This window comes from Homalodisca vitripennis, chromosome 2 (genome assembly GCF_021130785.1).
Source record: "Homalodisca vitripennis isolate AUS2020 chromosome 2, UT_GWSS_2.1, whole genome shotgun sequence".
NCBI classification, from domain to species: Eukaryota; Metazoa; Arthropoda; class Insecta; order Hemiptera; family Cicadellidae; genus Homalodisca; species Homalodisca vitripennis.
In genome coordinates, this window is record NC_060208.1 from 131,136,733 (window position 1) to 131,149,441 (window position 12,709).

Here is a 12,709-nt window from a genome sequence, read left to right on the forward strand (position 1 = left end):
ATAAAATAAATATGCCCTAATGAAAATATATACTCCAATTACCATTAAATGTTAGAATTTGTTTATCACTTCAGAGCCAAGCGATCCCCGGAAGAACTGCTTTTGGTGGAAACTGAGGCGAGATTAATGGCCTGGAGAGGTGATTAATTTTCCCGGATATAATTAATGGAGTGGGAGTGGATTCTGGAAAGACACGTGGGAGTTTTCAGTAAAAATTGACTTTAAATAAAAACCAATAAACATTGAATATTTTTGAATTTGGTAATGTAAACCATACAATATCTGACAGCAGGCTAGAACACTCTAGGTCAATATAAATGGGCGTACCTATAAAATTACAGTTAGATTATAAAATTAATGCTAAGAAATAGATTGTTAATAATTCGTGTAACAGCATAAACAACACTATTACCTACAATAATACACATTTTAATGTTTTGCAGATTTTATTCTATGCAATACAGAAGATACACATTGAAGGTTATTGTCCCACCCTAAAATGTGTAATTGATGTAACAAAAGTAACAACCTTTATAATTGAACGTAAATGGCGAAAAGTTAAACAATTGATATATAAATAAATTCGAACCAAAGTTTAATTATAAACAATAATACACTACCACTACAATACATGCAATACATCTTTGAAAGGTTTAAATGTACTATTGAGGATTTGTAAATATGTAATACTCGTATATGAATTTATTTATTTTAAGAATTTATTTATTATTCTGTAGTATTACAAATTGGATTAATTTCATTTTAATTTGTCCTATATATGACAAATAAAACCTCTATTTAGGTTTGCTACTCTAACAGCCTTTTTAAGCTATCACCATTTGACATTTTGGTAAGAAATGCAATACTAGGTACTGTGATGAATTGGTACTGTCCTAGGTTTTAGAAAATACTTTTTTCGCAGTTTATGGTTTCTTCCTTGTTAGTTTTATTTAAAGGAATTACCTCAGTTATATTGTAGAACTGATAAACAATAATCATGTATTCGTTTACGAATACGGAAAAATGCGGTTAGTAATATAAGTGACCAACAATAAGTAAACATTATATAGTATATTACTAGCATGTTGATGAGACATAATAAGATATATTTGAAATGGGTACACATAAAGATTAAATGGGTACACTTTTTATATTTCTTATTCCCTTAGGAGAAAAACCTGTGATACCTATAATTGCAATTAGTCCTAAAAGGACCTTTGTGCTTGGTGGCAGTATATTCAGGATGTGTAAGGTCCCACTAGGAGCCTCACTAACTCCAACAGTCCTCATCCGCAGAAGACTAGACCTATCAATCTACCCTTGCACCCACAATACCTGGACATTTTCGGTTAGAGATATGCCTCTCCTGGACATTAATAGTGTTTCCCAGATTTAATTGATCGGTTTTCTTATATCCAAAATTGGTTCAAATGGAAGTATAATCCAGCCAGAAGTGAACCCTACTGGATATATGTTTTATGAAACAAGCATTCTTGATTATATACTACAAGATTCAGCTGTACAAGAAGTAAATTCCAGAATTTACATCGATGCGCGTGCTCTATTAGACACAGTTACATGTATATCAATGACGGACGGTTTTGTAGTTAGCTGTCAATTATCAGGATAAACATTGTTTTGAAGGAAACATCTGATCAAAGACCATCCATAAGAAAGGTTTATTTGTTGCTAATTAGGTTGTTTGTTTTGTTTTTTTATCTTCCATAAGGGAAGATCACAGACAAAATATTATTTTACAAAAACAATTTAACAATTGTTTTTAATTGTGTTCTCTCAATGCATTAAAAGGAAATCTAAAAGATATTTTTACTTATGGACCGGCTTACCCATTTGACTAAATTGTAATTCAATAAATCCTCTGATGGACTCGCTCTATCGGCAAACCAGAAACCAGATTACTGGACGGGATATGGCAATGGTCAGTAACCAAGTTAATGGTGTTAAATGACAGTAATGGCAATATCACATGACAAGGCTTTGTGCATACAGTGGCGTGAAGAATTGCAATTAGATAGAATGGAGTTTAACGTTCTTTAATTTGATAATCTACAGTTTACTTGGATTTTTATTGTTTACCTATAAACGTTTAAACACGATCTTGTCATAAACAGTGATTACTGTTATAATTTTATTATTTTGGTTGAATTGTAGGTAGTTTAGACTTGACCAGGAAGTTTATTTTAACACAATATGTCTAAATATCAAACTACAGTCATCAAATCGAAAGTCAATTTCTAAATGATGAAGGCAACAAGATTAATTCGGACATACCATACTTAACTGAAACCATTTTGGATCACTTACTGGCGCTAGTCCAGAATTAGAAGTAAGTTATTGGAAGTTGCAAATACGAGCATATATTATTTCATAGAATAGTTAATTGAAATTAAATCATAAATTTAGTAAAAGTGGAAAAAATAAAAGCCAAGAAACAAAATTTACAACTATTCAGTGAAAATTTTCCACCATGTTTTTTAATTGGTTCAAGTAGATTAACAATTTTGTAATAAGGTAAGCCGATAAAAAAGACATTCTATATGATTTATGATTGTCAATAAAAATCTTCATTAGTTATAAATGATGTTATAGAAATGACTAACTACTGTTATAAAATAAAATAATGTATGGTATTGAACGATAAACATTTTTTTGTAGCTTTGTAGGCTACATAATATATTCCAACAATGTAGGAGAGCGCCAAACCACGTTCCGCGTAACAGGCTGAGGCTATATGCAAAATTCAAGCTTATAAACACACGCATATCTACTAGCATATTATTAGCTATGCGTAACTGTATGGCACGTAATAAAATGTTATATGATTTAACTCGATTTACTTAGAAATTTATTCTGATATTCTTTCTTTGCCATTATGGATACCTATAGCACCTATGCAATACAGTTCAATTACATTCAGCCAAATCCCATGGTAATGTTGCACTATGATCGAATTCGATGTTTCCTAAACAGAAATGAACCTTCAAGCAAAATGTTTTGTCTGTAGGACAGTTTTGGTTTTCGTGCGGACAGACAAATGGAAATGAAATTTTCCAGCCTCTCGAGTGATAAGCTTGGCTAACGCTTAACTTATAATACATCTAATATAACATCTAATAATAACATCTAGATTGTTCTAATATCTTATGGTTTGCAATTAGTTGTACAGGTTCTGGCTGTAATGGAAAGAATCAGAGTTAAAAGAATATTTTAGAAGAAATGGACATTGATATTCTGTACGCTAACATTTACAAAAAAATTGAAGTAATCAACGCACAACATATTACTCTAATTACGGATTTTTAATTTTTACTAGAACGAAACTACCACAACAGCACTTATGTTATTGATCTCAAGTGGGTGAATTGGATGCTGTTCAAAATATTTGTATAGTATAACTAAACATAAAATAGTTTTCAACTGATATTTCAAGTTTGAGTTCCAATTATGATTAGAGTCATTTAATAAAAAAATAAAATAAACATATTGTTTTAATTACATGCATGGTGTAACGTTTGGTATTCTTTTAGTTCTGAGAAAAGAGCAGTCATTAAAAATAGCAGCAAAGAGTAAATGAAATATGTTATTAATTCTTTGGAATAACGAAATTGAATTTCTTTGCCATCATTGATTTGCTTTTTTAAAATACATGTAGCAAGAGAAATAGTTAAATTAAAAAAAAAAAACTGGACCAAAGACGATATTAATTAATATTGTACCGAGAATTCAAAAGCTAATAATGCTTTTATCAACATCCTTCTTGATATGTACATTTGTTCACAATTTACCTGTATGTATTGACAGAGGTTTTAATCGGGATAAAAAGTAAAGTATAGGGTGTTAATTATTAAATAATTATAATCTTATCATGCATTAGCAATATTATAAATTATATATTTATTTTACGATTGTTATGATCTGATACATACATTCACAGAAAATAACATCTGGGACGCTAGTGTCTATGACAGTTTAGTGATAAAATGGTTTAATTATTGTCAAGCATTACATTTATTTTTACATTTGACTTAAAACAAATTATACTATTATAAAATAGTCGACAATAAAGCACTCTTGGATGCACTTGTTAAATGTTTCATGATATGAAAGATTCAGTTAATAAAATACAAAGATGAAAGAGATAAGAAAGATTTTTGTATACTGTACAAGAACTTAGCAACGAGATCAAAAATCAAAATCTTTTTATTCACACACACAAAACAATAACATATACACTTCCATAATTTCAATGAATAATTCCCCCTATAGACTATAGGTCTGTGTAAGGGGAAGAGTCCATCAATCAGTCTTTTCTTAATTTAAATTTGTGTACCATAGTTTAACATAATAATTTACAAAATATTGGCTTAAGATTGTCCAAAATATATTATTTAAAAAATTATATATATATATATATATATATATACATATACTTACGTACATGATACGTATACATATGCGCGCGCGCGCGCACACACACACACACACACACACACACACACACACACACACACACACACACACACACACACACACACACACACACACACACACACACACACACACACACATCCACCCATCTCTATACAGTTTAGGCACCGCTTAACCACCATATTACTATTAGATGAATGAAAACAATCCAACAGCACCACCAAACCACATCCCACAATAATAATTCTTACTTACACAAAATTCCCAAATAATTTGCTATTAACAGGCTTCGTAATTTATTGGTAACGCCAACGAATCAGTGCCTCTGCAGCAGCATCACCCAGGCTGAGCAACCACCGACCCACCCTACGCTTGTACTCGGCTACACTTCCACCGTCTGCCTCCAATATGTGCTCTGGTAGATTTTTATAAAGCACATGAGCTATTTAAAAAGATTTAAATCTTTCTATGGAACAATTTGATCTTGGTATCTGATATCCAAACTGTATTCTATTTCTGGTAGTATAGTTGTGGTGAAGCGCTATAAAAATAAAATCTTTGTATTTTGCCTTACACTTAAAACAGGAAACTCATTATATATCAGATTAGAAGGATATCTGCGGCTTCTCCTCAAAATGATCCTTATTATACTTCTTTGTGTGACCGCAAGTGGTTCCAGTACAGTAGACGACACTCCTCCCCACGCGAGAATACCATACTGCAGAACTGACTGCATGTAGGCAAAATAAACTGACCTAATGCGATCCCCACTCAATACCCCGCTGAGCTGATTAAATGCAAATAACAATTTTCTAACTTTTTTCTTGACGTACTGGATTTGAGGTACCCAATTCAGTTTAGCGACCAATGGTACCACAACCGCAGGACTCGGAGTAAGGATCACCGCAGGAGTGCAGTCTGAGGCATCTCTGACCCGGATTAAAAGACATAGGTAGTAGAGCCGTAAAATTGAAAAATGTTAAAACAGTCATTTTAAATTATAACAATCCATTTTTATCCTCATAAAGTATTTTTTGAAAGATAATTATAGGTTACATAATTGTATACCGGTAACAATTTTTTTAGACATAGGTAGTAGAGCCGTAAAATTGAAAAATGTTAAAACAGTCATTTTGAATCATAATCCATTTTTATCCTCATAAAGTATTTTTGAAAAAGAAACTGATCTCAGTTTGGGAGCGTGGTCAGATTACCTAAGGAGAAGAGAGTAATGACAAAAAATAGTAAGCAATAATCCAGAATGTGAATCTGAGGGATATTCTGGCACAAAATTGTATTTTTTAGGCTTTATATTGTGCAGTCTGTATGAAGAACAGGAATAAAACACTAAAATCTGATTGGTCTGAATTTCATGGCACCACCATGATGGCCTATATTTTCCTGTTGTGGAGGGCTGTATAGGCCTGTTCAACATTGTAAGGCCTTTCGGTGTTTACTATTTATAATAATAAATTGCATATAAACAACCACTATTAATACTAAATCCACTTATAATACTAATACGGCATGTATATGGGTATTATGGTGTTTAAAGTCTCATTTATACTAGTTTGAATAAGATGAGAACTAAGCATTTATACCTTGACAATTTTAACCATTTTCGTCACTACACAATGTAAATGCCCAGAGAAACGTATAAATAAATCTAAAAAAATAGTAAATTTGAGGCGCGTTTAAAGTTAGCATCTCGTCTAAAAATATAAGTTGATAGTGGATTCTGAGAATAACTATTCTAGTAGTAAAGTTTTTAAATACGAGTAAAGAAATACATTCAGTGAGTTTATAACTCATGCAAGGGCTGAACTGGTTTTTCTAACCTATTAAAAGTTTTAAGTGCTTCGTTCAATATTACACAAACAATGTTCCTCGTCATGGATTTCCCGATTGGTCAACACTTCTGTAAACATATATTGATGGAAAATATTAATTAATGTCCTTGTGGTAATGTGCCATCACATGTGAAATAGACTGAAGAGATGGGCAGTTGCTGTAACTGCTCTGACAGTGTCACTGACGTGTTATCGTAGACAACAGACATGTCCTGACAGGTCAGCGTCCAGTCCATGGCCTGGTAACCAAATGAGACCGTGAAATGAAAAGTACTCTTTTCGGCTCAGTCCGAAAAAGTGATTGGATTTGTGACAATTGTAATATTATTCATCTATTCTTATGCGATTTTAATGTACTAAACATATCGAAACCGTTCGAGATACAATTAAATATTTATAAAACAATGTTAGTATAATCATTCCACAACTCTTTTACTTTCTGTAACTTAATATAAAATGGATTTGTGCATTTTTAAGAGTTTGAATAGCCGCCATAGTCGAACGAAATGTACAAACCTGGCGAAGAAACTAGACAAGTTATTTATAAGATTTTTGTACATAGTCTGAACTTGTTACAGCATATTTATCGCCAATTGTTGGCAATAGAAAAAGTCTTATGGGATTTACATGTAATCGAAAACCGTTAGGGATAAAAAAATTTGTTAGTAAAAAATGTCAATAAATGTTATAAGCATTCTTCATACGTTTTGGCTTTTGTGTAGGTTCCTAAAGAACGTATACATTTTTGTACCAAGATTAAACTTGCTTGGGTATTTTTTGGTAAATTTATCGTTTCTACAAGCCGCGTTATACAGCACATGAACCTTTGAACGGGGTTGGATCATGTTTGGTTAAGTTATGGAGACATTTTTTATAAGTACTACCATGAAGAGAATTGAAACTGGCTGATTTTATATAAACAATCTACCTAATAATAATTACTAAACACATTTCTGTATTAATTGCAGAAATATCGTGTACATACTGCGTTGTGATCTGGAATTTGTTAGTAGTGAAATTGTGAAGAGTTATGTGGACATGAAATTTTTAACAGTAACTCACACATATTTATGTTAACCATTGTTTATTTTTGTCCAACCATATGGAAAACAAGATACAAGATAACCGTCGATTAATCTTTTCGAAACCAATTTTCATTGGAAAAATATTAATTGGATATATATATCCTCTACTCAATTGTTTATGATTGTGGACTCTTAATTAGACTAACGCAGAATTCAACAATATTCCCCACCAAAAAACCACTAAACTCACTCAAGGGTGAACTTAATGAGAATAGAACTCACCGACGTTGATCTAGATTCTTGCCTCGTCCGAGGGAGGCGACTTGCAGTTTGTCCAGGGCTTCCAGGGCTGCAGTAGGATCCATTGAAGAACGGGTCAATTGTAACATCTTTACGTTGTTACTGGCATCAAGGCAGGAAAGAGACTTAGAGAGGAACCATCTGTGCATCGCACACGAGGGGAGTTCAGCGCGGGACTATTTCGGAAACCGCGTTCACAAAGAGCATAGGGCGACACTTTTACTACAAACGCGTACGAAAAATCGGACATCGAGATCCAGAACGGCACTACTTTGCCAGCGAGAAAAAAAGGGTTTGTTGAGATACTGCTTTAGCTCGATATCAGATTCAAGACGGCACTGCCCGGTCGGAACGTCGAGGGTCACTTCTGGACGGGCAGTAAACAGCACGCGATGAAGTCTACCAAGAAGGCTTAGTTACGTCAGACGATAGGTATAAGGATCAATGATCAGCTCATCAGTTATTGATTTTGTCCTGATCTACTCGTATTTCAAAGATAGTAAGATCAAAGTTTAAGGAGTCATATTGAATATTAAGAACTAAACCCTATTCTACTGGACGTATTGGAAATATTATACATTCAGTTTATTTGTTTGTCTTGTTAACTGCCGTTTTGTTTTAAGTATATTAACAATAAAAAAAATATGAGCTGTAATAAATTGAATAATTTTATATTTTTAACTATTTACTCAAAGAGCGGAAGGCAACACCTTTCTTTACTCTTCTGACAACAATAGATTTCTTTCTTAGGAAAATATCTTTTATTATTTTATTGACACCAAGGAAAGCTATGATGTGATGATGTATTTCTAAGAAAATACATACACAACGCAGTGTGATAATAATTATACATTATTTTCTCAAGAGGGTTCTATACCATTTATGCCACCGTAAAAAACTACATACTTGAGTTGTGGTTTAAGAGCAAATCCTATCATGCATCTGATGATTCAAAGTTATTGGTACCTTGAGGGAAATCTAGTCCCGTGATTCATAGAACTTGCATACGAATTTTATTCAGGGTGTTTACGAGCTTTCTGGCAATATTTTTGAATTTTTTTGTGTCGATAGAGACAAAAACGTTATATAAACATGGGTCAGAAATGCTTAGTTTACCTTCTGTCTGTTATGCATGTTTTCGTGGTTTTAATGTTTATTTAAGACAATTGTATGTTTAAACAGTTGACAACTTGTGATTAAGGAGCCAACTAGACCACTGTTTGTCGTATTGGTTGTTGATTGGACTATCATGATTCAGCTGATTGTTTATTGGTGGTTTCGGTTTAATCTGGGGATTGAAGACGGTTGACAAGGCGATGACGAAATATTCCAAATTATAACATTTTCCCGATGCGGTACAAAATAAAATATCTTGTATTCTTTTAATATTCCATGTCTTTTTAGTCTTTTATACTAATTCACAATACGTTACCTCGACCAAGTGACATCTCTAAGTATGACAGAAGGGTGATGATGATAGCTGATAGCTGAGCTCGGTATCCTGTTGCCTTTTGAGGTAAAAATATTCATTATAGTTCAGTACAGATTTTGATAAAGAACGCGCAAAACCAAGGTTAAACAATTAGGCTTCAATGCATGTCATAACAACATATCAAAGAGAGAAAGATAGAATTTATGTCTGCTAAATACGTTCTTAGACACATTATCATGGCAGGAGCTTATTAGTTAAAAGATATGGACATTATTGAAACAATCTTTGAAAAAATAAATAGTTACTCTGATCTTGACGCTAAACGCTCATAATGATCCAACAAAAACTAATATTTATTCATCTATAACTAACTCATTTATCGAACTCAGGTTTGTCCATTTTAAATTTCTGCGCAAGTACCGTATAATTTGGTCAAAACCAAAATGAATGTGGAACAATCAAATATAAGACTATATATATTTCCAAACACACATGTGTACTCAAACAGTAAAACGTGCGTGAGTTATTCGTGCTTGTATTCTGATTGTAAGGTAAACACTTGATGTACCTTTTTTCTCTAATAGAATTTTCTAATGAACGATATTTTTGTAGTTTTGTCCTACTCTCTATTTGGATAATATTTCAATTTATAATAATTTGATATATCACGTATAAACATTTTATCTACATAGTTTAATCTAATGTTAATTCCCCCACAAACAGACCCTGAGTAGAATAGTGGGATAGCGTGGAATGCTCTGTCTGACCACGTCTCCCATATTGCAGCATTACAGGTATGTGCTGAGTTACCAGCAGCATTCTATACTCAGCATTCCTGTAAATACTAACTGACATCTGAATAATCATGTGTGCATTGTTTGTGGTATCCTCCATTATTCCGTTATTTCTAACACCTCTAAGTAAACTGGGAACAATAAATTATTAAACCAAATTATATTTGGATTGGATTTGGTAGAACTGTTTGAATCATTATTTGTTTTAATCAGACTTAATTATTTATGCTACCTTTGCCTTTCCCTAAAAGTCCCCCGACAATAACAATAAAACTTTAGGGTTCATATAAGACAAGATATTAAAAATTCTGAAATATGAAGTGATTGAAATTGAAACGGTAGTATTGTATAGTTCCGAAAATGTTTTTTATGTATAATTATATATATATATATATATATATATATATATATATATATATATATATATATATATATATATATATAGTGAACTAAGAATGTTGTTTTTACTAACCGAAGTTATTCTTAGATAAAAATAAATTTCCAGACTCAGGTATTATATAAAAATTGAACATATCGAGCTTGAAGATTTAGAAGATGCAAAAGTTATCCCTTAATTAAAAACTTTCATGTTTGTTTAAATTATTACAATTATAAAAAGCCCCAGGACCAAAGCAGGAATAAAAGTTTATTTTTGAGACAGTATGACACGTAGAGGGAGTGTAAAATTAATCACTAATAACATTTTATTTGGCCAAGAATTTCATTACAGTATTAACGTAATAATTAAAAAAAAACTATTCATTAAATACAAAATATCTCCAGAGACACAGATGGAAACATCAAATTTCCGGGTTTAAATGGTTAATGGTATGAGAATCATTTAAACTATGGTTACATAGAGCCTATAATTTCAAATATTTCTCATTGAAAACTCATAAATATAATAAACCCAACCAGATTTAGCCTGGAAATTGTTTATTTGTTCCTTTCAACTACTGCAGTGTATGATTCTGTATGGAGTTCACGTGTATAATTGTAATTATACTCATATAAAAAAAGTCTCCTAGTACTTGGAAGTTAGAGTTCTGTTATTGCTCAAAATCTCACATACATAAATAACTTACTTAGCCAATAGTAGTATCATAGCAATACAGCATCTGAGTTTGATAGCAGTAAAAATATTCATTACTCCTATTTTGAATGAGAAAACCCTAACATTTGAAATGTCTTACAGAAACCCACCGTTAAATGAATAAATTTTAAAGTGTGTGTTGAAAAGGTTTGAGTTAAATCCAGTCACTGTATGCCATTACCGTATGGTTAATTTACAGAAGTCTTTGTAAGAGAAAACAACAGCGTGTAATGCTATCCTCGTTAAGTAGTATTTTCTGAATCTAATTTATTTACTTCTGTACTAATAAGTGTTACGCATTTTACTGGAGTTACAGGTTTTTAGCAATGATAACTTCTATAACGCAACTGTCACAGTTACCTTTATTTAGTTTATGGGCAGATAAATAGTAACCTAACTGCAAGAATTCCGTTAAAATATGCTGGAGTCCAGTATGACGTAGCTAATTAAACTATACAATGTAATTATATCACTACTATTTACTGCTACATTCCTTGCGTCATTGCCACTGTTTATTAAATATTTTGTTGAACCCCTGTTATTAATAATTGAGTAATATTTTATTTCGAAATAGCTTGTTGTACGAATGTACACGGTTAATTTGTATAGAATATTTTAAAGTTAAAACTTTAATACATTAAAAATTTTGCTTACATGCGTAAGAGTAATAAAAGCCATATCGAGATTATTTGGATTCAAATTGCTACCTGAAGATTTTTGCCTTCTATTAGATTCGTAACGTGATTCATTATAGTTTTTTTGGATACTTTTAAATGCCATACATAATATAAAGCATGCCTTAGACCCCTTGAATGATATTTTACGCGGTAATTCCTACAGGTATAGTAAGCTTAATTAAACTATAGTTTGTTTTTGTTTAAGTTATAATATTCTGCTTGTATGTATGGATTTTTTTTATCTACATGATATAAATATCAATGCCAATATAATACTAATCACATAAACATAAAAGTAATAAATCAATTATAGTAATTATACTATAATATCATACACATTATCTAGTTTCTACCTCATTAAGTGGGTAATACGAGGAATTATATATATTATATTGTAACAAACAAACAACGAACAATTTATAAATTCCACGCGATCACGATAGGATATTAAATTTATATCAAGTGATGTTAACTTTAAAGCGATTTTTTCTTTCAACATATGTTGATATACTGTTAAAATCCCACTCTGAAACTTTATTTCATCGTGCTTCGTATGTCATTTCACAATAAATACCATAATTTATCTGTGTAATGAGTATATTTTATTATTTTGATAGGTATAATAAATATTTATAATTTATGTGAGACTTTGGACATGCACCACATTGACTCCCCTATTGGACAATGGTTTGATTTCTAATATTCCATTTTATTACTTATCCTAAGAATTACCTTGTAACATACTGCTGTTAAATAAATATAACTTATCAATCGAAAGAACACAAGTCCGTTTAAATATAGTAAGAATAATACAAATAATGGTATAGTATTTTATATCCCAGTATGTAAGACAATTTTGTTGATTCTATCTATATAGAGAGACGTTATAAATACAGCTGGCTGGGATTGACATATCTGATATGTAAATACCGTACTCAGACAACTGCAATTGACATGTTCGATCATGTTTATCTACTTTTTATGTAGCAAAATCTTCATTACTCTTTTCATATTTATTATTTCAGTAAAAGAATGAAAGTTATCTTTGTTGAATTGATTTAGTATTGCAGAATGGACAAAGGTTAGCCT